We start from the raw sequence: 27,168 nt of genomic DNA on the forward strand, positions 1-27,168 counted from the left end.
TTGATAAAAGTCGGTCTACTCAATGCAAATTTTCAAAATTATTTTAAAATTAGTGACTATAAATTATGGTTTTTCCTTAGATTATTCATTTATTATAACATCTTTCCAGACTTGTCTCTTGTATTTTCAGATATAATTTCATGTTATTATTTAATGAAATTATTACATTGATAATTCACTAAGAATCTTCTGAAAGTTTCCAGCGTTGTGTTGAAAACTACAGGAACACAAAAGAAGTAGAAAACACAACTTCTGTCCTCTTTATTACTAGTGACAATTATGATGCTTTGAATGCATAAACTAATTCAATATAAGTTGCAATCAAAACCACATAGGTTAACACTTATTAATCAGCTTCTCTCTGCCATTCTGTACTTAAATATTAAACATACACAGATACATATTATTATTAGAAATAATAAGGGAAATAAGGCTCAGGACGGCAATTTCCATAGGATCACACAGACAGTAAAAGAGAGATCTTCAAGTCCAACGTTCCTTTATTAAATTTATATTGCCTTCAAGAGCAGAAAAGAAAAATTACAATTGGGCTCAAAGTTAAAAAAAAGCAAGTCTGTCCTATTTTGAGTACTATGGGTCAGAACTCTTCCTTTAAACAATTTCTTTAGATCCAAAAAATGGAAAGAAAACATATTTCATGAATTGACAAGAAATACGTAAAATATTTTACTTCTTCTTTTCCTTTCTTTTTTTCTTTTGAGGAAGATTAGCCCTGAGCCAACATCTGCTGCCAATCCTCCTGTTTTTGCTGAGGAAGACTGGCCCTCAGCTAACATCTGTGCCCATCTTCCACTACTTTATACGTAGGACATCTGCCACAGCATGGCTTGACAAGCACTGTGTAGGTCTGCACCAGTGAACGCTGGGCCACCAAAGCAGAACATGCGAACTTAACCACTGCACCACTGAGCTGGCCCCCAATTTGCCTCTTCTTTTGCCCAGGATAGATGGCAATGTTGACCAACTAAGACAACTACTGGATCCTTTTCTGCAAACTTGTCCTGCTAAGAGTAGGTAGAGATTCCCAAGAAGAAGTGAGTACAAGGAGAGCCTAGAGTCACAATGATGAAACTTTCTGACATGACAATTAGTTGTACCTTTCAATTTTCCTATCTTAAAAATTCTCTTTGCATAGAATGACTTGTAACGGAATTGAACTTAACATAAGGAGTTAGTAGTGTAAACTCAATTTAAGAATGGCTTTTATAAATTCGCTGATTTATTTTATAAAACAAACAATATAATACAAATAAATTTTAAAAATTAAAATATAATATGAACAAAACCATACTCAACCAATAAGGAGTTCAGTGTATTCTTTGGAATAGAAAGAATTATTCAGGCAGGACAATTAATGCTTTCTTAATGAAGCTGAAGTATCACTTAGCAAAAGCAGGATTTTCAAGGACAGTCAGAGACTTGAGACCTTTCCCAACCTGCCAGCTCTTTTCTGTTGAACCCCAGTTGCTTTTGCAATTTAGTTCTACTCTCTGAGTCTGTCAATCGAAGCCAATATTAAAGATGTCTGGTTTGCTTTACATGTAAAAAGAGAAAAGCCAAGGGACAAGCTGGATCCTGTTTCATTCATCATTGATCAGAAGAGGGGTCTTTCCACATATAACAAGAATTTGGAGTAATCATAGTAAAATTAATCTTTTTCACATCCTGAATAAAGTTGTCCTTTCTCTTAGAACCAGGACCTAAAATGCTCTTACTCCAGGGAATTGAACTAAATAAAATAATTTGTTTTCATCAGGCATCTTTCATCATGGACACTACTCATATATGAAAGCATAAAGCATAAGACTCTACTACATACTTATACCCTAAGGTACAAGGGGGTTAAAATTTTCTAAAAGTTATTAGATATGCTTCAAAAAAGAGAATTACAAACAGTGGGATCGTAAAGCAGAAAATACAATTGTTTCACTTTCTTCCACTGTGGCTCTTATAAGATTGAAGAATCTCGAGTCTCAGGTAAGCAGAGTTGAGACAAGAAGCTCATGTCTTTGACGGTGTCTTTTCTTAAATATCTCCAAATGTTCATGTGCGAGAGTCCATTATCTTGGTGGATTTCTATATTCGTAATGGGAATATGGTTAGGTAAATACATTTTTCTACAAATAACTTGGAGTAGATCTTCATGTCTTCTGGTGTAAATTGAATTAAAGGGCTACAAATTTCAATAATTTAAGTTGATATGAAAGAAAATAAATCTGTATTTCCTTCCTTTATGGCATTTGTGATTTTTATCTAAGTATTTGTTTCATGTCAATCTCCTACATTCTCCTTTGACTATCTGATGTTTTTTTCTTTTCTTTATATCCAAGTTTTTAGCAGAGTCTGGAACCTAGGTAGTCCAAAAATACGTTTTTGATAAATGGTAAATGAGTATAACCTCATTTGTACTCAATTTTTTCTGAATTTTATCCTATTTTAAGACAGTTGCCTAAGCATCACATAAGAACGGTAAAAGCATTAATTGAGGAACTATGAGTCAGGTAAGCCGGGAGGACTTTCCACTTACTACCTTCCTCTGTCTGCCCAACAATCCTACGAGAACATTACTATCACTGCCTCATTAGGAAATGAAGAAGCCAAAGGACTGAGACGCTAAAGGACCCCTCTAGCTCATATAATAGTGGGCATCAGGGCCGATATTCAAACCTAGGCAGAAATTTCCCGAATCTCACTGCTGCTTCGTTAGGGGGCAGCCTTTCTACTGCCAAAATAAAATTTATATTTGAGGTGTCAGGACCAATTTTGCTACCAACCACCCGGCAGCATCCAAAATAGGCAAATTGAATAATTTTTCTCAGAAATTCGTTAACTTTGCACACAAATAAATTAAGTTATTTAATTATAAAATAACACAAATTAGTTTAAAATGTCTAGTTTTAAAAAGCATCAACTAGTTTAAGAGGTTATGGCATCTGGAAGCCATAGCCCAGAAATTATCAGCTGCTGAGGGTTGGGATATCAGCTGTCTCATTCTGACCTGCGCCTGAAATACGTATTATTATTATTATCATCACATTTTATATACAAGACCATATATTATAAACAAGAGCAAAAGCATACCATTATAAACTTCATTTCAGCTAAAGGAAATAACTATTTTCATGAAATGATATTTTCCATTTCTAGTTCAGATGTGTTCAAAGGGTGGATATGAAATAGGAATGGAGAGAGATTTATTTAATCAGGTACTAAGTATGGAATCTAGCTTGTGGGGAAGGTCAGAATGATTTCCATTTCATGTAACTGAACAAATCTAAATAACGAATACATAGCTAAACAAATCTAAGCACCTTACCTCAATTCCCCATTATATCCTAAACACAGTGGTCCAGTTGCAAATGGCAGGCACATCAGCTTAAAAAGGGTGCTATGACTAAGGTTTACAAGGAGCTCTAACTGTCCCCACACATGGTCTGGGGCAGCACAGAGCACTGGAGAGTGTGGCCAGCCCAGCCAATCTTCCTCAACAAAAAAATAAATAAATAATAAATTCTAGTTTTTGCTAAACATTATAAATCCATTTATAGCAACTGTTATAACTTCTCTTGCAGTTTTGAGGAAAGGGATACTCAACCTGGAAGAACAGTTATTTCAAGTGCAATGACTGACTTTGTAAGAGACGACGTTCATTGCTATAAATCTACATGATTTCATGGAAGGAAAAGCCTTTCCTAAATGCTTTTTCACAGCGTAGCATAGAAAACACTAAACTAAGAGTGAGATCTTGTCACGTACTTTCTTGGTTATAGGTGTTTAGGGCATCTTTTTGAATGGGGTGAAAACTAATTTATATGACATTACTGAGCAAATTAACTCATTTCCTGTGATTTTGTAAAATATCTTCCAGTTTCTCAGCAATTATCTATTGTGCACCTTGCATGTGCTTGCCTCTGGGCCAGCCTTGAACTTAACTCATAATGAATTAATCTTTTTTCTTTTTAACAGTACACTGTCCTGGCAACATTGAGCTTCCTCAAGCAGGCATTTTTATTTCCATTTTTTTGAGGAAGATTGGCCCTGAGCTAACATCTGTTGCCAATCTTCCTCCTTTTTTTTTCTCCCCAAAACCCCAGTACATAGTTGCATATATCTTAGTTGTAAGTCATTCCAGTTCTTCTGTGTGGGATGCTGCCACAACATGGCTTGATAAGTGGTGTTTAGGTCCGCACCCAGGGTCCCCACTAGTGAACCCTGGGATGCCAAAGTGGAGAGCGTGAACTTAACCACTCGGCCACAGGGCTGGCCCCTGAATTAATCTTAATTAAAAAAAAAGACAATGATTGGTGAAAATTTGTTCTCCATTGGAATAAATGCTGAATAAGAATCCACAGCTGCTTCTTGGAATACTCATTTTAATACCAAAGGACATACAACGAAATATCCAGAGGGACATGAAGCTTATTTGGGGGAGCACAGTTTGGCTGGACGTGCAAGAGATAAAGTGCCTAAATGCAAAGCTATGTACAGACAGAAGAAAAATAACAGTATATTACTGCTCTATCAACCCAAAGGGAATACGCTATGCCTTATTTTTACATTGATTTTGGCACAAACCACGGTACACTTGAACCATTTTGAAAGAAGGTAATAGGAGAATTTGCGTTGGCAAACAGCCAAATAAAAGTTAAGGCTAAAAAGCAGTAGCAGAACTGTTTGCTTTCGTCTATAGAGGCTTTGCTCATCAGAGAGCCATGGGTGATTCTCATTGAAAAAAGAATACTCTCAGTAAGTGGCAAAAGCTGGAAAAACGTAGGGAAAGCAAGAGGACACGTGAAGTGGTAACAGGACTTCACAGAGGGAAGGTTAAAAGCGAGGGTGGAGATGAATCCTGCTGGGCAGGCCCTTCCTCAGCTTCGGGACCCCTGCAGGATAGAAGCTGCACAGCCTTTGATAACTGCCTTGGGAAGTAAAATCCTTCTCCGAATGCTTTCCAGGGGAGTGGAGCATGGCTTCCAGATTGGGCTTCTCTCCAATCAGAGACTCTGCTTTCTTGGTTTCACTGGTTGCTATTCAGAGATCTAAATTCAAGGTCCAGCGACATTTAGACTTTTCAGAGGCCATAATGATAATACTTAGAATAAAGACATGAACTCATCCACAGCCGTGACTGACAACACCCACTCCAAGTATATCATCGTATCGTATTTCTAACAGCCAGGGGGGACCACCAATCCCCTCCAAAGCTCCACCGTGACTGACTTTCTCTCAGGTGGCCCGCCTTTATGAGAATGTGGCCTGCTGGACGGCGGCATAATGGCTCTAAGACAATCATCACCAATCTGAGAAACACTGCTAGTCCCCAGTGAAATTTTCCATGGTCTGTCAAAGTATGAGAAAACCAAGAACAATTATAGTAAGTTTTCTTAAAGTTATATTTATTCAATATAATGAACAATCTTTTCTTTTTTTAAAGATTGGCACCTGAGCTAACAACTGTTGCCAATCTTTTTTTTTTTCTGCTTTTTCTTCCAGATCCCCCCAGTACATAGTTGTATATTTCAGTTGTAGGTCCTTCTAGTTGTGGTGTGTGGGACACCGTCTCAACATGGCCTGATGAGTGGTGCCATGTCTGTGCCCAGGATCCAAACTGACGAAACCCTGGGCTGCTGAAGTGGAGCACGCAAACTTAACCACTTGGCCATGGGGCCAGCCCCATGAACAATCTTTTAATTTGAAATTAAGTCATTCCATTTTTTTGTGTATAAAATGAAAAGCTCTTTATTTGAAAATAATGGTTAAAAACTGGGGTTTTAAATTGGTTTGCATTTTATGTCTTTATTTGGAAAAATTATGATGCCTTATTGACAATCTTTTATCAGTTCTGATTTTATTTTTATAGTTGGTTGATACATGAGATTAAAAATCCTAGGAGCTTTTTCAAATGGTAGACCTAGTGACAAAAATTTGGCCTGCTGAACTTTCCAAATTAAGCTCAGGAGACAATGTACAAAGAAGAATGAACCTTTGTAACTGGAGGAATTCCATATATATGTGCAGGAAAGTTTTGGAAAATGAGCATTGTGTGAATTAAAACAGAGAGATGACATTTTCCTTATAAAAACTCGTAAAATGAAAAAGAATAATAACACTGAGTGTTGGAGTGGGTGGATATGAGGTAGGCATCGCCACACCCCACTGACAGCAATGGATACTGATGCAACTATGTCTACTAGACTACTACTTGTCGATGGCTATCAAAGATACATAATTGTGCATTACTTCCACACAAAACCTCTACATGTAGGAATTTACTTCAAAAAATAGTTATGGATATATCCAATGATTGAGGTACTAGGAGGCTCTCCTCAGAAGTGTTCATATTCTTACAAAAAATTAGAAAATACCTCAGTGTACAAAAATAGGGAACTGGTTAAAAAAAATCATATAGTCCCTAAAATGGAATATTACATAGCATTAATATGGTGCAAAAATGTGTGATAATTTTGAAAGATCTTTACAATATATTGCTTAGTGGAAAAAAAAAAAGAGATCCAAAACAGTATGTATAGTATGATTTATGAATAGATGTGAGGAGAGAGAAACCTGAATGTGTACATAACAAAATTAACAGCTAGGTGGTGAGATTAAAACTTTGTCTTCCCCTTATTTTTTTGATGAGTGCTATGGGTCGAATTGTGTCCCTAGAAAAGATATATTGATGTCCTAACCCCAAGCACCTCAGCAGGTGACCTTATTTGGAAACAGGGTCGATACAGGTGTAATTAGTTAAGATGACGTCATATGGGAGTAGAGTGAGCTCTTAGTCCAATATGACTGGTGCCCTTATAAGAAGAAGATGCGAAGATAGAGACACAAAGAAAAAACACCATGTGACACCAGAGGCAGAGACTGGAGTGTCACAGTTGCAAGCCAGGGAACATCAAGGATCAAGAGCCACCACCAGAAGCTAGAAAGAGGCAAGGATGGATTCAACCCAGAGTTTCAGAGGGAGGAGGGCTCTCTCAACATCTTAATTTTGGATTTCCACTCTCCAGAACTGTGAGAGAGTAAGTTTCTGTCATTTTAAGACATCCAGCTTGTGGTACTTTGTTATGGCTGCCCTAGGAAACTAATACAATGGGTAACACATTCAGAAAAGCACATACAACATCAATGTGCAGCTCAGTGAATTAGTGAAAAGCAGGTATCTATATGACTACACCTGAAGCTGCCATTATGACTGCCCTTATGATTATGCCCTAACCCTAATCTCTTCCCTCTTTCCCAATGTTAAGGACTATCATGACTTTGAATAGTCTAGTTCAGTTTCTGCTATTGAAAATATCTTTATAAATGGAACCAGATAGTATGCATTCTCGTATGTACGGCTTCTTTCACTCAATATTATGTTTTTAAAATCCAACCATGCATACACCACAATTTGTGCATCCACTTATCCTTGATGGATATTTAGTGCTGTTTGTGGTTTAGTGCTATTATGAATAATGCTGCTATGAACCTGCTTGTGCATGCCTTTTGGTGGACACGTGCACCCATTTGTGTTGGTTATTTAACTGGGAGTGGAAGTGCTGAGTCACAGGGTGTGAATGTTTACAACCTTTGTAGATAATTACAAACAACTTTCCAAAACATCTGTATCAGTTTACACACCTACCAGCAGTGAGTGAGAATTCTTATACTTGGTACTGATAGTCTTTGTGAATTTTTATCATTCTTGAGGGAGTGTAGTAGTATCTTGCTGTATTTTAATTTGAACTTCTCTGATCACTAATCATACTTTTTCAAATGTCGTATTAGCCATTTGGGTACCTACTTTGTGAGTGCCCAGTGGTAAAACTACACTGGGAAAAGAGTTTGACCGAATAAGTAATTTGATGATAATAAGAAAAGTGTTAAATATAATAGTTATTAGAAAATAGTATCATTGGTAAGACATATTAGTAAATGGTTTTAGTAATATTTATTGAAATTAAAAACATTTGTTTTTATGTATAAGAAAAACAAACAGTCAGAAATGGGGTGAGACTCCTACTACCTCATTCCTCTGTAAGAGTTGGTTTTATGAAGCACATTGCTTCAATAAAACCCCATTGGAAATGGTTTAAAAAATCAAGATGTTTATTGCATAATATAATAACAATTTCAGAGTAGCATGGTTCCACTGCTCATCAGTTCAGTGTTCAGCTCTACAGTGAAATACCTAGGCAGGGCAACGGGAGTGGATCTCCATGGACTCAGACAGAAAGGAGGTCTCCTTCGATTTTACAGAAAATGTTGGTATGATAACGTTGATTATTTTCTCATAACTGATAAGCTGATTGATTTGGTATCTGACGATATGCTTTATATAGTTGGTAAACAAAGCCAATGTCCTGAATCAAATTTCATAGACATGGTATATTAGAGGGAAAAAAATAAGCATCTTGATTTAGTGCCCAATTAAATGAAAATTCCAAGTTTAAATTCCAGATGTAATGCTGAGTAAGTTTTCCTCAAACCCAAATGGGTTGTTACACAAATCTGTAATTCAAAGATCATGCTTAAAATGTTATTTAACACCTTAATGTATGACACTGATTAATGCTGTGGTCACACAGGGATAATCTTATTTAAAACCAGAAGTATTCCTTGAAATGAGAGTTCAATTCAATCTGAGAAAAATTCCAAGATGACAGAAAGAAAAGGCTTATTAAAATATTTTTGGTGAAAGCTATATGGAAACATCTAGAGATAGATTAATTTTTTTCACTAGCATTTAACATTTCTTCATAAAATGAAAAATAAATAAAGACTTTCCTTGTAAAGATTTTTGTGCCAGAATTGCATTTTGTAAAATTTCCCCTGGGCTCAGCAACGTTAAATACCTATCATCCACATCAGGATTCTAAACTCAGACTTGGCAGCCTCTGCAGGCAGACACACCCAAACCAGCGAGCACAAAACAAATAAAGGCATGGACAACACACACACACACAGACACACACGACACACTCCCTCAGAGAGGCACTGCCACTCTTCCCCAGAGATTGACTTGGCATCTGTACCTCCCCCCTTTCTTCAGGTTAGCCCGACAGATGCTTCATTCCCCTGACTTCATCTCTTGCTTTTCTTCAATCTACTCATTCCTTTTCTTTTGAATATTTCACTCAACTCCCATCTCACCAGGAACATCTTTCCTCTCCCTTGTGATTCCTGAATCTTACTTGGGCTTCAGAATATTCCACATTCCCTACTTACAGGAGAAGGAAGAATGGAATCTCTGATGGAAGTAATAACATTTCGGAACCACTACTTAAGAAAGAACTTCCCCTGCCTTCACTCCTGCCTTAGATGCTTTTCTTTCTCCCAGAAGTAGGAAGGGAACTTGAAGATGTTGCTACATCATCCATCCTGGTCCTGTTACTCAGTCATGGGTGAAAGTTCAGTTAACTGGAGGTTAAGATTGATCGTCAGTTAACATTTCACTTGCAGCCCAGAAACAATCCACTCTAAACTAAATGGAGTCTGCTCCGCCTTCTATCTACAACTCTGATTAAATGCCGTGTGGTTTAAAAAAGCTTTCTTTCTATCTATAACTTTGATCACATGATCAAAAAATCATCATTAAACCCATGAGAAGGAAAATTGACAAAGCTCATGTTTGGAAAGGAAGACACTTAAATGTTCTAAGCACGAGGCTAAACACCGCACGTCCATTGTAATATTTGGCGTACCAAACCTAAGGCCAATACTATCGCTCCTCCTGTGTTATAGATAAAGAAGCAGAAAATTGTAGAAGGTGTTTGCTTGGACTTACAAAGTTACTTAAATAGTTGAACTAGGATTCAAATTCTCTTCTGCTTGCAGGGTGTGCCTCTAACATTTTTTAAGACTCAAAAGGACAAATGGAGGCTCATGTACCATACATTTAAATATTTAACAAATCAAGCTAATCAATTTTTAAATAAAATATCTCATGTTCTCTTACCATCACAAACATTGCTTCATAAAAACCTAGAAGATCAGGTTCAAATTTAGAGCTCTCTGACTCCTTGGTATTCTCAGGGACAAAGCCCACCTCTTCTCTTCTCAGTCCTGCCTCTGCCCTGCGTCACAAGCAGCCACATGCATTGTCCAAGCTGCCACATCCACACACACCACAAGCAATCCCCTTTAGCCAGCTGAGGCGCTCGAAGGAGCTGCTATCAGTGGTGTGACCATGCAGGAATAACAGACTTGGAGAAGCTCATACAGGTCCTGGAAGCAGCCTAAGAGCTGTTAGAGAATTTGGGGTCCAGGTATCCAGAGCGTTGTCTGAAAAAGAGAAGGTTTGGCTCCTGTCTTGAAGCTGCAGCCACCTTGCCTGCAGGGAGCATCTCAGCCCACAGGGGGCATCTACAAGGACCAGAGTGGGGTCTTCTAAAGCAGTGCTGCTCAAACTTTAATTGCATTTGGATCACAAAAGCCTGAGGCCCTGAGTAGGGCCTCCTGCCACTGAGGTCTGAGGGCACTGATCGCTGCCAGATTCTCAACGCTACACTTAAAGCTGCACTGCTATCCTGCTGCCGAGAAAGTTCAGAAGAAAGATAATACAGAAAAGATAAACTCATTAGGACCATATAACCATCGTCAGGAAAAATAACACATATAGAAAAGTTTCCTGGAAAGAAGCTCAAATAATGAGATCTGTTTACGAGATTTTGTTTCTTTCTGCAAAACTACCCAAGCCCAGTCTTCTCTCTGTAGAATACATTAGTTTATCGTCTCATGCAAATCATTATTTCTTGGCTCCATAGGATGTGGAGTGAGTGGAGACGCTAAAAATACTTTACAACTTGGCTCTAAGGAATTGTGGAGAAAATCCTGGCTTGTAAGCTGGAGTTCTGGCTCTGGCTCTGTGGGAGCTAACAAGCCACCCTGGGTAAGTCACTTAACCTCTCACGCCTGATTTCCCTTATTAGGAAAAGCGCAGAAACAGTAGAGGCCCTGTGGACAGAGAAAAATGAGATACGTAGAAAATGTAAAAATACACGTGAAATACGTGCTTTGGAAATCATACAGTGGATTAATCTAGAAATCTAGGGACACGTAAGGTGATAAATTTACTGTTAATGTGAAGAAAAACGTTTTTTTTAACTTTTAAATAGTACAAATATTATGTAAGGTTTTAGGGCATTATTTCCCAAAACAGTTCTGGTATTTAGGAACTAGGGAACAAAGAGAGGTACTTTTAGAAAACCATTTTTTTTGGAGAAACATCCATGTTAGCTTCTGCCTGACCTAATTTTACACTAAAACTAAGACAAGAAATAGGTAAAATTAGAAAAGGCAAGTTCACAATCAAATTATATGCAACTTCTACTAAATACAATTCAAAATAGCTTTTACAAAAATCTCTGCCATTCAATAGTTAAGCACCATACGTGTGCAAGACAACTGAAAATAACTTATTTGTCACGTACAGGCCTAGAAACATATTTTTCAAAGTTACCACACAGGATATCCTATATTAAGATTTTGATCAGATATTTTCATAATTTAAAGGCAGAATGGAGTATTCCCTTTTGACATAATCATTAATCAGATAGTTTCTTATTTCTGCTTAACAACATTACATTTAAAAGATCACCTTTTACTGTTCCCTTGAAACTAAAGTTTCTAACAACACAAAAAAGAAGCAGCTATAGACCTTCTGAATAATTACTCCAAATATTCACCTTCTCTATAAGTTTCTCATTTACATGAAACATACCTTTCTTCACTATTACCTGACATTTATTACATATATTAACATCTTAATCATCGGGTAATACAGGTAATATGTCTCACGTAAATGAAATTCATATAAAAGTAAAACTCACTTTTGTAAAATAAAAAATGTAAATGATTTTGTATGGAAATATTTATCCATACATTGAATTGTGAGTATACGACAGGCCCTTTATAAATATATCTAATTCTTCCAAACCGTGAATCCTTGGTTTTGCTATTCAATTTTTACTAGGCCTGTAGAATCCTGCCCAAAGACATCCAGATCGGACAGCACTGTCCAAGAGTGTGACCACCAGCCACATGTGGCCACTCAGCACTTGAAATGTGGCTAGGCCAACTGAAAAACTGAATGTTTAATTTTATTCAATTTTTATTAAACAATTTAAAAATTGATATTCAGCTCATTTATTAGAAAACTTTTAAATATGTTTGAAACAATTTTGGCATGTGAATCTTCTTTTTCAATTGAAAGTTTTATGTAGTCTAAATAGAGATCAAGTATTTCAGGTGAAAACTTAGCACCCGAATTGAGATATTTTTTCTGTAAGTGTAAAATATACAGAGAATTTGAAGACTCAATATCAAAATACTTGTAAAATATTTCATTGATGATTTTTAATATTGGTTATATATTGAAATGGTAATATTTTGGCTATATAGATTAAATAAAATATATTATTAAAAGTAATTTCATGTTACTTAATTTAATGTGACTACTAGAAAATTTAAACTTCCATATATGGCTCATGTTGTATTTGTACTGGACAGTACTGGTGTGAAATACAGCTGACTTTAGAGTAAAATCTAGTCTGTCTCCCAGGTTGGGTATTTCCATCACGACCTGGCTGATTCTCAGTGTATGAATCATTTGCATTAATCATTTCTCTTTGAGTTAAATAGAAACACTGAATACGGCTAAATTTTAGGATGGATTGAGAACATCATTTTGATACACATTTTTATTTTGTGCTGCTTTCAATATGACTAGGGTGATTTTAAGCTATAATAAGTTATCCGTTTTGTGGCTCGTAGAATTATTTCTTTTTATTTTTTCTCCCCAAATCCCCAGCACATAGTTGTGTATCCTACTTGTAAGTGATTCTAGTTCTTCTATGTGGGATGCCACCACAGCATGGCCTGATGAGCGGTATGTATGTCTGCACCCAGGATTTGAACCAGCAAAACCCAGGCCACTAAAGCAGAGCGCACGAACTTAACCACTGGGCCATGGGGCTAGCTCTTAGAACTATTTCTTTTAAATTAATTTTTTTTTCTGTTTTCCCCCTTTGTTCTCAGACTATGAATTTTCTCCCTTTGCCAGCCCCATTATAGACATGCGTTTCCCTAGCATGTCTTACTTCCCCATCTCCTAATACACCTTTGGTATTTATTTTCTGTGGACCAGGAAATCAACTAACGGGGTCCTGTAGCATCAGGTATAGAGTATCATCCATTTAGCACCCGCTAAGCATGTACTATTATCCGGACCATTTGTCCAAAAGATTCTCAGAAAAAGCAGAAAGACGCAATATAATAGCCTTTCCGTAAATATTTCACCTGCTTAGACAACTTTTATTCTTTTTTTCTTTTTCTGCTTAACTTCCATTTTTGTCATTGTTCTAGATGTTGTATTTGGCTAAATAAGTGAATAGAGGTGTTATCATTTACATTTTTAATGTTAGTTTGGTTCAAAAGTTAGTGCACATTAATTAATTCTACAGCTGCTACTATCTACTAAAAATGGCTAAAGGAATCACAGCAACAAAAATCCTGAAATACGGTATATTAAATCAAGAGTGAAAATATTCCATCTGCCAAATCATTTATTTCTGAATGATAGTCTATTAGAGAACTTTCAGAAAAAGACATTCAAGGCCTCATTATTATAAGGGACTTCAAAACACTAGCCAGGAGGGTGGATTTTGTTTTTCATATATTCACATTTTGTAATTAGACTGCTGTTCATATTACAAAATGATTTGCTGGATGATAGAATGTACTTCAAGATCTACTTAAAAGGTCCAAATAGTTGCTTTCACCTTGGCATTAGTAGTCAAGGTTAAGATACCGTTTTAATTCATTCACCACTTTTGTGTTTCAAATATTTTGTTTAGGGTTCTTTGAATTGTTTGTTTATTTTCATGCCAGAATATCCATGAATCATGACACTCAAGAAAAATTTACTTGAGTTTTCAAAACCTTAGATTATAAAGAAACCAAGATAAAATACAATATTAAATTTTAATAAAAGTTATCTAAATCACTTTAAAAATTTTAGAGAACTTTCAAAAATGTAGTCAAATTTATTGCTTGAAAAAAAATTGGATTGTTCAAGTGCTTAATTTAACTAAAGAAGAATGGAAACACAGCAGGTCGCCAAAGACAGCATTTAAGACTATCTGCTAAGCAGTTGAGATATTATTATGACATTTAATAAGCGACAAGCTCAGGGGCTGGTCTACTTCATGTTGCTTTGACAAATATTAGTTTCAGTGCACTAGTCACTGTGTTAGAATAGAGATTTGTGAAACTGGGAATGTTTTTTAAAGCGATGTAAAGTCAGACATAGTTGTCTTCCAAAAAAAGATAAAATGCTGTAAAGTAAGAACTTGGTTTCCAAAAGAACAAATATTGGAAGGTGTGCTTAACACCTGGAATTTTTAAGGTGATTCTGAAAACATTGGCTATAAATATCTACACAGCAGAACACTCCCTTGAATGCAAAGCACGGAACAAATGCTTGTCTTCATATAGGATGGACCAATTGCACAGACTCCCAGGCATCACATTTCTGTCCTATCCACTTTCTGATCTTTTTGTCAAGTCACAAACATAAGCTCTCCATTCTACCCCAAGCTGCCACCCTAATATGTACTTTGTTAAGAGGAGACAAGCAAGATTTGTCAGACCTTGAACCATTTTGTATAGTTTATTATATTTTAAAATAACTTCTTATGTTGTGCTCTGTTTACCAGGGCTGTTCTCTTAAAATCAACTAAAGAAACACTTAGGCTCTTTAAAAAAAAAAAAACTGAAATGGTAACACACAGAATAAGAGTTGACATCGTGCCCAGTTCCTTGTAAAATCTAATCCTTTACTCCTCTTAGAACAACTTTAACAATGCTTCTTTCAGAATGTATCTGTTGTTGAAATTAAGAACTGAATACTTATTCCTTTTATCCCCTTTCCCCAATGTCTTCTGAATATAAATTTGACTTGTTAAAGATACCAGTAGCCTATACTTGGAAGAAATGTGGAATTTATTTTAAAGCTGTACGTTTCAAAGTGGCTTATAATGTTTTAGGGTTTATGGTTTTCTTTAAGAATGTGAAGAAAGCTATGCAGCCCTTCTCTGCTGAAAAATGCCCTTAAACACAAACTATTGCATAGAATTTCAATGGATTTATGGATTTAGGGAAAGGGACTTTCCAATGCTTGCAGATCTCAGGTTGAAAAACTCGAGTTGTATTACTCTCTTGAGTACACATTGCTAGTACGCTACAACTTCCACTCGCTGTAGAGTGTATAAATTGTGAATTGACCATCGGTGGCTGCATGGAAACCTATTTCATTTACACTATTTTTCCCCGGTACTGAATATTTAGGATTTGTCCCTCTGATTTACTTATTTTAAGTGATTCAACACGTGTTTATTTTAAATTATATTATTAATAGTTATTTGAAAAGAATTTTTAAAAATCACGTCAATCATAAACAGATAAAAGGAAATAAATCCTTATATAAATTTAAGGATGACTCATTTTGATTATTAATTAGGAAGCTGACAAAACAGAGGCCAAGAGGGCTAATACCCAGACATTCACCATACCCTTGACAAAATAGAAAATAAGGCACATCAATAAATAAGTCAAGAGAGATAAGGAAATAATGTCTGTGTAGGTTACTCCTCATTTTTCCAACTTCTAGATAATGGAGTGCCGAGGATTCATTCCTCATACCTCCTTGCTCATCCAACCATATTTAGGCACAAAATAGTTGTATCCAGTTTAAATTTTAAATGCCACTTGTACATTTGGCACCTCATAAATTATTATCTGCGGTTCCTGCCTCTGTTCTGAATTCTGGACTCACATAAGTATCTACTAGACTTCTCCTTTAACTGTCTAACAGACTATCTCCTGTCTGAAACCCAAAGCCTATTTTCTCTCTTAAAACCTGTTCCTCCCAAAGTTTTTCCCATCTCAGTTAAAAAGCACTTTCAGTTGCTAAGGCCAAGAGCCTTGGTGTCTCAGTACATTTCACGAGGGAAAACTCATAGGCTGTACCTGCAAAATATTTACAAACTCTAACCAGTTGTCTCCCCTACAGCACCAGCAACCTGGTCCAAACTACCGTAACCTCTCATCTGGATGGTGGTGATGGAGACCTCTCAACTGCCGGCTGCTTTACCCTTGTCCTTTCTTCTTCACAGAGCAGCCATAGCATACTTTTAAATCTTAGAAAGTTAGTTTTGTAAAGCTCAAAACCTTCCATTGCTTAATGTAAAACCAAAAGGCATTACAGTGCCTTACCAGAGCCTACATGATGTGTCCTACTGATACTTCTCTGCCTCCATCTTCTACCACTTCAACTACTGTGCCCTCCTGCCCACTCAGTTCCAGCCTCAATGGCCTCCGCCATGTTCCTTGAGCACGCCAAGCTGCTTCTTTCACCAGGCCTCTACCCTTAATGTTGGTTCTGCCTAGGCAGCTCTTTCCCCAGATGTTTGCATGACTTACTTTGCCTTTCCTTTAGGTCTTGGATAAAAAAATAACCCCCGGAGCAAATCTTTTCCTCATAGCTCTATATAAAATGATAGTTTTCCACCTCACTCTTGGCATTCTCTATTTTATCTATCTTGCTTTATTTTCTAACCACCATCTGAAATACTTATATCTATTTATATGTTTGTTTACTGTAGGAGTTCCCCAAAATAGACACAAATGGAAAGAGAGAAGAGATTTGAGGTTGATTTTGTTTTGTTTTCTGCTTTCCCTCCAACGCTTAGGACAGTGCCTAATGCCTGGTGGATTCTCGATAAACAGTTAATGATGGTGTGACTTCAGGTTTGGTGTGGAGGACATAATTTAGGGGAGTGAAATCACAAGAAATGGGTTAGAAAGCGACCATAGAGATCCAGTGATAGATAACAGCAGCTCGGACTAGAGTGGCAGCAGGGAAGATGGGATAATTGTTCATATTTAAGATGTATATTTAACGTAGAGCCAACTGCATTTTCTGGTAGATTAGATTTAGAAGTAGTCGGAAGAAAAGAAATCTTAGCTGATCTCAAGATTTATGACTAGATTTACCTGTGTGGATGGTGACGCCATAAATTGAGATGGGTAATAATAGGGGAAGAAGAAATGTCAGAAGTTGGGGGAATCAGAAGTCCTGTTTTGCATATTTTAGATGTTCACTAGACATCAAAGAGGAAACGTCAAGTATACAGTTTGATATCTAAGCCTGGATTCAAGCGAGCGTTAGGGCTGGAGATATCATTGGGTATAAATCCACATACAAGGATTTTAAAGCCATGGGAACAGATAAGATTTTCTAAGCAATGAATGTATCTAGAGAAAGAGGACCAAGAATGGGCCTTGGGACAACCGAGTATTTATAAATGAGGAAGTGGAGGAGAAGGCAGTCAAAAAGACAAAGAAAGAGTGGCCAGTGAAGTAGGTGGTGATTTCACAAAAGCTAAGACAAAAAATGATCTAAAGAAGATGTAACTGTGTCAACAAGAGAGAATTAATCTCTCTCTATCTTTACAAAGTAGAAGGTAGATGCAGGTTGATCAGTTGATTTGGTAATGGAAAGATTAGATAATAATTGTCTGATAGCTTCTATTTTCCCAAGAAAATATGATGTGTGATCATCAGCTAAGAGTTGGGGGTGAATAGATGCTATTGGGGGAGATAAAGAAGATATTTTTCTCTTTGCAGAAAATGAGAAAGAAAATTTGCTAACAAAATATGAAATGTCATATCCCTTCCAGTTTTAGAATTCAATACATTTATCTCATTTCCCAAGGAATTCTGTAAAAGCACTAAATCATATAAAAGATGAACAAAGAGGATTTTTAGGACAGTGGAAATAGTCTGTATGATATTATAATGATAGTTATATGTCATTATACGTTTGTCCAAACTCATAGAATGTACAACACCAAGTGAACCCTGAAGTAAGCTCTGTGATTATGATGTGTTAATGATAAAAATGTACCAACCTGGTGAGTGATGCTGATAATGCGGGAGGCCATGAGTGTGTGGGAGCAGGGGGATATATGGGAAATCTCTGTACCTTCCTCTCAATTTCATCGTAAACCTAAAACTGCTCTAAAAAGGTCTTTGAAACACAGAATGGCAAAGGGAGGTAACACTTTGAGGTTGCTAGAGAGAGCTTTATGATAGACTGAGAATTTGAGGAGAGTCTTTGTGGTTTAGTTAGGATTTGAAACAGAGAAAATGAGAGAGGCAGCTACACGGGATGGAAGCACAGGGGTTTGCCAAGAGGCAGAGGTGGAAACATGCGAGGTGAAAAGGATTGAGTCACCTGTCAAAATATCTCATCAACCACAAAACCACTCTGTACAGAAACACAAATTCTCAAACTTTCTCACTCGCTTCATTGCAACCACTTGCTGGATATTTCTAACATCATGTCCCACCAACTCAAAAGAATGATATCTCAAAGCAAATTCACCTTCCATCCACAAATCAGCTTCTGTTCCTTATAGTTCTCTCATTTCTAGAAATGAGACCATGATTCCTTCTGTCTCACAGGTTCAAAACGTGTGTGATCTTTGCTCTTTCCTTCACCTTCCAGAGGCTGCTCTCTTGCACATCTGTCACTTCTTTACCTCTCTCACTGTCAGGAATCCAATTCAGCCATCCATCATCTAACGCCTTCGCTGCTGCAATAATCTTCTACCTAATCTTGATTTCTCAAGTGTCCACAGTTCCAATCGATCTTATTAGTGTTCGTGAATCACAGCTCTAATCATATTTTCCCCTCAAATCCAAAACCTTTAATTACTCTTTAGTATCTTCTAATTATAGTCTAAACTCTTTGGCCTTGTATTTAGGGCACTTTGGAATCTAAAACCAATTTTTCTTTAAAGCCCAATTCCCCAGTAAAATATAAGGCAAACTATAGATTATGTCTCGGTAAATATGCCACATATATTCCTATCTCTATGCTTTGGCTTATGCTGTTCCTTTTAGTTTGGTTGTCCTCCTATTAAAACACACACACACACACACACACACACACACACACACACTATTCCTGTCTCTTAAAATCCTGCCCATCAGTGTAAACAGTGCTATTTGCTTCATGAAACTCCCCTCAAAGATACATTACAGAATGTTCTCTTGCCTCTTTGAAATCAAGTGACACTGTGGTTTTATTACTGCCATGTTACTTTAAACTTACAATATGAGAAAACCCAAGTTTATGCACATTCTCTGCCAGTTAATAATTATATGACCTTGGACAATTCATTTTATCTCTCTGAGCCTCAGTTTGCATATCTGTAAAATGTAAGGATTGTAAAGATTGATCAAATATCGTAAAGGCAAGGTTTCCACTCATGTAACCAACATTAGTAGAAGACTTATGGATGAATCATTAATACATAAGATGAAATATTTCTGTGTAGGAGACAGAAGACTCAGAATTTGCTTATTATTTGGAAATCTGGAAAGAAATTTTAACAGTTACAGTCCAGCAGTTTAAAGTCTATAACAGGTAAGGACAGCAAAAAAGCTATGTCATTATCACCCTAATAAACATTTAGTAGGCATCTATGATGTGCTAAGCTCTTTGTAAATAAATAATTATAAGAAATGGAAACACTACAAGCAAACAATTGTACAACATCTAAAGAAATTGTGTGATAGCTAGAACATTGTTTAAAAAGTCTTTTGTTACAGCAATGGTAAACATTCCATATATCTTTGATATAAATACAACTTATTATATAAATATGACTAAGTATAAATATCTTGACTTCAAAATGAAAAGGCCTATCAACAAATTATTTTGTCTTCATGACATGAACGAATCCATCAGAGTGATTCTTTAATGGATTGACCAGTTGTCTGGCAACGTGAAAACACAGCCGTGCCTAGACCATAAAATAATTTGCCAAATCAATCAGCTCTGTAAAAACAAAATGAAAAAACACCAGCAAAAAATTTCCAAATGGATGGGTGGAACTCCCACTTTTCAATCTGTTGTTTTGGAACTCCAGGCACACGCTGTACGTCTTTTAATATTTTGAATGATGTCTTTCTTCCATTTAATTAGGAAACGCTTCATAGAAGAAGACAGATTTTATTTTTCTGATGGAAATTTCTCTGATGTATTAAACTTAGAGAAAAAAGACGTTGCAGTAGATATAAGGATGATTGAGAAGTTGTAAAGACAGAAAAAGGAGGTGAAGGAAACAATCTTTTACTGTAAAGTTTACCTAGTTGGGGTTCAGTGGGAACAGAGGAAAGAAGCCAAGCGTAAGCTGAACTGGAAAGAAGGCTGGAGATGAGATTCTTGGGCTTACTGTGTAAGCTGGACAGGGATCACAGCGGAGTTCGGAGGGGAGAGAGCTGGTCAGACTTTTCAATAATGATTCAGTCTGCTGAACAGCAGTGGATAAAATAAGCCTAATTTATACTCAGAAGTTATCTTATTATCTCTTTTCCTAGCTTATTAACTGAAAAGTGCTACTTCTAAAGTTACAAGACTTGCCAGTTCTTTTTTTACACTGTTGTTGTTGAAAACTTTGCAAAAAAAAGAAGGATGTTTGGTTAAAATGGGCTTATTGTAGTTTAAGATCCAATTATTTAGATGGAAAAATCAAAGTAGGGACCAGAGGAAAGAGGGTAAGACAAATAGAACCTGAACTGACAATCAGTAATTCTAGAAAAACTCATGAGGAGGGACCAAACAAGAGAGATTAAAAGAAATTAGATCTCCCTGTGAAAAGGTCTTTCTCTCTTAGCTAATAAAAATAGTCTTTCAAGCAACCTTATTCAAAACTTGACCTTCCAGGGCTGAGTGGCCTGCCTTTACATCAGCTTACATTCATTAACTTTATAAAGTCTGGAGAAGGCATGCCAGAGAAACGATTAGTTTATACTCCACTAAACAGAAGGTGGGTGAGCTGATGCAGTCTCTGTTCCTCAAAATGGATTCTGAGCTAAAGATGTTTGTTGTTGTTGTTTCGTTTTGTTTTTCCCTGATAAACTATTTTTTCTGAAAAAAAAATCATTAAAGGTGGGACTTTTCTATTTATCTTAAATCTAAAGACTTGGCATGTTAATTCAGGGCATTGAATTTGTTTCCTTGTTAGAACCAACAGTGAATCCTGATTTCAAAATCTCAGGAAATTAGGATCTTTCTCTAATCTACTGAATGCATCTGCCCGGGAGGATTGCAAATGCAAGCCAATTTCAGTTTATTTTTTTGCATCAGACAGGTCTCTGCTAATTCTTCTATAATTATAAGCACTATTGACTTTAAACTAGACACAAGTTTTTTGACAATGTTTGAAGACTTATAGAGAGTGATCTGGCATCAATATATGGAATCTTCTTTCAAAACCACACTTGTGAAAACAAGCTGCGATTCCTTAATCTGGAGGTCCACTTAATTGAGTTACTCATGCCAGAAATTTGCCATCATTTCCTGTTCCTTTATCAAACTTCACTATCCTTGTATCCTTTATCAAACTTCACATGGACTTCACCATCTAGTCTTGTTGTTTCTACCACCCAAATATCTCAGGGTTCTAGACACTCTTCTCTGAACTCACTGATGCTTTTCTGCAAGAGGTCCTCATCACCTCTCTCCCGGATTACAACAGTCTTTTAACTGGGCATCCTGCCCCAGCACACCTCCAACACATTCTCCACCACCCACACAAACTGTTCCTCCTAAAATATGGTTTGATATTATCTTTCTCCCCTGCTCAAAGTTTATAGGACTCCTAACGGTTATTTCTTAGCCAAGGTGGTAAATTAAAAGTGTAATCTCTTCCTGCTAATGTCCCCAGGCTCAACCCTTGCTCTTCTATCCTACTGATTCCTGCTGCTCAATTCAGTACTCATCTGTGTCACGCTCTCTTCTCTCCCGGACTTCATTCACATAATTCATTTCTCTATGGAAACCTTCTTCTCTTCCCACACTCTCACATGAACTTACTAACATTCATTAGGACTCCCACCTTACCTTTTCAAGGAATCCTGTGCTAAACTCCAAATCTGCTTCAGTTGTCCCTTTTTTTGGCTATCATATTAACTCTCTTTTGTTTTTTGTGGGGGGGAGAATGAATTCAACAATTCTAGGTCAGACTTTAACTTCAGAGTTTTGCGACTTTATAAATAACTTGAAATGCAAAATATTTTCAACATCCAGGGGGATATTCATTTTAAGATAATATTCCTGGTTATTTGATATCAAAAAACCTATTCTTAGGAAAATATAATAGCTTTACACCAAATCTAGAATTTTGCAATAATTTGTAAACAATAACAAATTTCTAATATATTTTATTTTAAAATAATAATTATTTTTGACAAGTTTGAGTTGCCATATAATAAGATTCGTTACCCCATTTAGATATCATGCATAATGTAAAAGATCCAACATTAGAATTTTAGCACTGAAAGAATGAAACAGAGGGGGAAGTATCTGTATAAACTTAAAGGTAATTAATCGAGAGTCTACCACTCCCCCTAGGTTACCCCCCGCCCCCAAGCTCCACTCCCAGGTTTAAATCATTGAAAGAGGTTCTATATATCTACATCTATATCTGTATCTGTATCTCTATCTATCCCTATCTATATATCAGTGAGCCTGATCCTTTATTTCTTACATGTTCATGTTTTGAGCTTAGGAAGAAAGGAGGTTAGGAAACAAGAGATAACATACAATTTATCAAAAATACCAACTACAGTCACTTTCAAAGTGAGAAATTTCTAACCCAGCTGGAGTCAGAATAAAATGATATAACATCCTTTAAGCCAGAAGGTCTGAAGCCTTGGGGACTATGCTTGAATGTATTCAGCTGCATTCTATATCTCCTGCTTGAGGCTCAGCCCTATAGACTCCTCCATTATAGTCTTCATTAAAATCTATCACTAAGACCTTGAAAAGGAGCACCCTTGCTATGCTTTTAAATGAATACATTAAATATGTTCAATGACCCAAGGAAAGTGTTCAAGAATGTCTAGAATAAAATGAAATTAATCTTTCACTTATATAGCACTAAAAACTGGTCGAAGTATTTGTACTTTTCAGTAGATGTTGATTCACTGGGCATGAGTTTATAATACTAAACAAGCCAAAAAGCACGTATTGACTGGTATATGCTCAGCGCTGTTGGGCCTGGTCAACTATACAAGAGAAACTCACAATATAGTGCCTCCCTTTGGAGAAAGATATGAGAGACTCACATGGCACCACTAGAGAATGACCCCAGGACACATATTTCTAAGTGCTAAATGACCCAAGGCTCTATATATTTAAAGTGCTTCTCTGAAAGTTCAGAGAAGGGAGAGGTCATTCTGAGTGTAAGGATAGAATCTGAAAATTTTCGGGCTTAGAGATAATCTAATTTGACTTCCTGATTTTACAGATAAGTAAAACGAGGCCTGGAGAGCTAAATGGAAATAGAGAAAAGAAAGGAAATAATTCTTTTTACAAGCATATTCTTTGTATGTGTTATTTCACTGAATCCTGGCACCAAACCTGTGAATTTTGTGTTATGCTACCCATTTTCACAGGACATCCATTAGGTTGAGAGATTAATTTTTTGGTGTGTGAGCTTTCGAAATTCAGGAATTCACACTCAGGTTCTCTGATTCTAAATCCTATTTTCCAAAGCATGAAAACATGTTATGACACATATTACGTGCAAGGTACATTCACACATTTATCTCGATTAATTTTAAAATAAGAGAATGCCTGAGTCCCATAATTTAAATTCTCCCACTACCTGCTTCTGTGTTGCCTTCTGGGTGGAATTACACAAACTGGAAAGAGTTAAAATACATTAATTAGGTACAAATAATTGTAATAGTGCACACTTTTCACTATTGGCCATCTTCTAGTTGGTTTGCACATATTCATTTAATTAGTCATCATAGCAATTCGGGGGAAGTCTATCACATGAACCCACATAGGGAATCACTGTATACTGCTACCACTCACTGAGTAAGGAGGGATTAAGAGCTTTAGCGAGAGAGACAGTCCAGGGATTTGATCGCTCCAGTAAACAATGACTAAGAAGCGTTCCCCTATTGGCAAAGGAACTAAGATGCTGGAAAGAAGGGACAGCAAATGGAAAGTAGGGATAAGTAGGTGCCCACCTTTCATTAGAACAACCCCTAGAATAAATCAAGACTATGCCCCTAATTTGCTTCTCACTTTTAGCCCTGATGAGGAAACTAGTGTCCGGAGGAAGGAGCCATTTATAGTTCTGTGGTTCAAACAAGTTCAACTTTAGCTGATATAGTTCAGATAAATTGGTTTTCAAGAATTTTCTGAATCAAACTATTTCCTAGAATAAATGGTAAAGTTATGTTGACACAGATGATATCAGTCTTCAGTCCTGATAGTTAAGCTCTATGAATACTGGTAATCTCAGATCTCATAAGCAAGTCAGCCTGATATAAGAAGCAAATTAGGGACATAGTTTTCTGGCCTGGGGTAAAGCAGCACATGTGTGCTCACATGCATACTAACAATGGAAAGAAACATCATCTGGTGGGTGCCCTGACTATTTTTGGGCCCTCCATTCAATGTGCCTAATCTGAATGTGTCTTGCCTACGCAGGAGTCGGCCATGTGTCGAGCGTGGGTGGTCAGGTGGTTACAGTTCTTCTGATTATGAATGTCGACTGCTCGCTCTCTGAAAAGACCACCAGAACAACCCATGTTAAGCAAAGCTATGTTTATTAACCTACTGCGGTAAGGAAGAGCATCACCGAGACGGTCTAGTTTGTGCCTCAAAAGAGGAGGACAGAGATGGGTAATTACAGGACTTGGAGATTGAAGATGAGGTAGCTTAAGGAGGGACTTTCAATGCAAAGATCTGATTGAGATATGGCAAATTCATCATATAATAGTCTAGAACTGGTAGACATAATGTGGTGAGGGTCTTGAAGTGAGTTTTGATAAGTAAATAGAACAATGATAAGGAATGAAAATCTTTTTTGTCCCTACATTGAAGTCTTCATTAAAAAAAAAAAGGTACATTGTTGGTCAATGGTTTTGAAATGAATAGATTCTGGACATTGAAGACAAGGGCTAACCTAGCCTTGTTCTGATGGATCAAGTGCTAAGAGAGTGTCAGCCCTCAGAGACAATTCCATGTTTCATTTTATTTTCCATTGTTCTTTCATATTATACTTGTAGAAAGTGAGCTACTAACTTTCTGAGGATCACACATCTTCAAGTCCAGAGTAGATTTCTTGGTAACATTTCCAAAAAGATGTTCTATTTCCCTTCCTTTTTACAAGAATAGGGACGAATGTAGACTTATTTCTGATCTAATTCTGAAAGTCGAAGACTGGGTTGATGGTAGTGACACAATTTCTTGATGGCAATACCACACACTGAAGGAATGTGAAGAAAATGCTTTTTAAGTATTTTCAGCAACAAACTTAATATTATTGCCCTCACTTAGATTATTTTGCTATTTATTTGACTACTTGAAAGTTCTCAATAATTAATCTCTACATAAAATCAACAGTTTTCATAATCATTAGTGATTATGGATTTTACTCTTACAACAATACTTATGCATACTTCACTTGACTGATGAAATTGCAATATATAAAGCACATTCTAAGCTACATTTAGAATGCATACCTAAATCTGAAAGTATGTAGTCAGATATCAATGATAAATCTGCATGACATGCCTTGTTCTTGTTCCTGAGATTCCATTTGATGGCGACCTGAAGGATCTCACAATCATTGATCATGCAGAATAAGTTCAGCTAAGGAAAAAACAAGACACGGAAATAGGCATTCAGCTTATCAGTTACAAATGCCAAGCCAAAGCCAAATAGGTTTTCACTGATTAGCAAGGTTAAGCCAAATTTGGGTATAGACCATGTTATTGTACTCATATTTTGTTTTTACTTTGAAAATTTCAAGAATCTATTCAGAAGACAGAAAAATAGAAGACTCAGGGATTGAAACTAAAAAGTATACTATTTTTAATAAACGGTTTTATAAAGTTAAAATTGAAATACAATAAATGGCACCTACTTAAGTGTATAATACATTTTGACATAAGTATATGCCATGAAACCATCATCAAAATCAAGAAAAAGAACCTATCTGTCACTCCGAAAAGCTTCCCACACCTCTTATTAATTTCTACCTCCTGTCCCTCTCCACCCTATCATCACTCCTCTCTGGTCCCCAGACACCCACTAATCCACTTTTTGTCACTATGCTTTACTTTGCATTTCCTAGGATTTTATATTAATTGAATCATAAAATACGTATTTTTTGTGGCCTAGGTTCTTTCACTCAGTATAATTATTTTGAGATTAATTTGTTATAGTGCCTATCAGTAGTTCATTTTTTTTCATTGCTAAGAAGTAATCTGTTGTGTGGCGATATAGCTGTGGGTTTAATCATTCGCATGCTGATGGACATTTGGGCTGTATCCAGTTTTTGCTTATTACAACGAAGCTGCTATGAACATTGATGTACAAGTCTTTATAGGAACACGTGCTTTCCTTTCTCTTGAGTAAATACTTAGGAATGGAATTGTTGTATCATATGATAGCTGTATGTACCACTGTCAAACTGTTTTACAAATGTTTTGTACCAATTCACATTCCCACCAGCAGTATTTAAAAGTACCAATTCTTGTTTGAAAAATGCCATTTCTTGCAGCTATAGGACTGAGGACATGTTTTCTTTCTGGCTTTCAGCCAGGAACTTCTCAGCTCCCAGAGAATGCCACTAGGTCTTTGTCACATGGCCCCCTCCACAGATCCTCTCACAACACAGCAGGCTACCTCCTCCAGTCCAGCAGGAGAATTCTTCATGTCTTCTAACTCTTCCATATGCCCTCAGATCAGAGTCTTATATCAAACTGGACACTTAGATAGGAATCTACTACTTAGCAAATCCAAACTTGAATTCTATTTCCCATCCCTGTCAAAACTTGCTTCTCTCATAGTGTTCCTCATTTCAAAAAATGAACCACCATTCACCCCAATGCTTCTGCCAAAACATTAGAACCATCCTTTATTCCTTTTCTCACATTCAAAATCCAAGTTCAAACAAATTCTGTTGGCTTAGCTTTCAAAACATATCTTAAATCCAACCACTTCTCACCGCATCTACTACTATTGCTCTCAGATCCTTCATCTTCCACAACTTC

Source organism: Equus asinus, chromosome 27 (genome assembly GCF_041296235.1).
Source record: "Equus asinus isolate D_3611 breed Donkey chromosome 27, EquAss-T2T_v2, whole genome shotgun sequence".
In the NCBI taxonomy this organism is placed as follows: domain Eukaryota; kingdom Metazoa; phylum Chordata; class Mammalia; order Perissodactyla; family Equidae; genus Equus; species Equus asinus.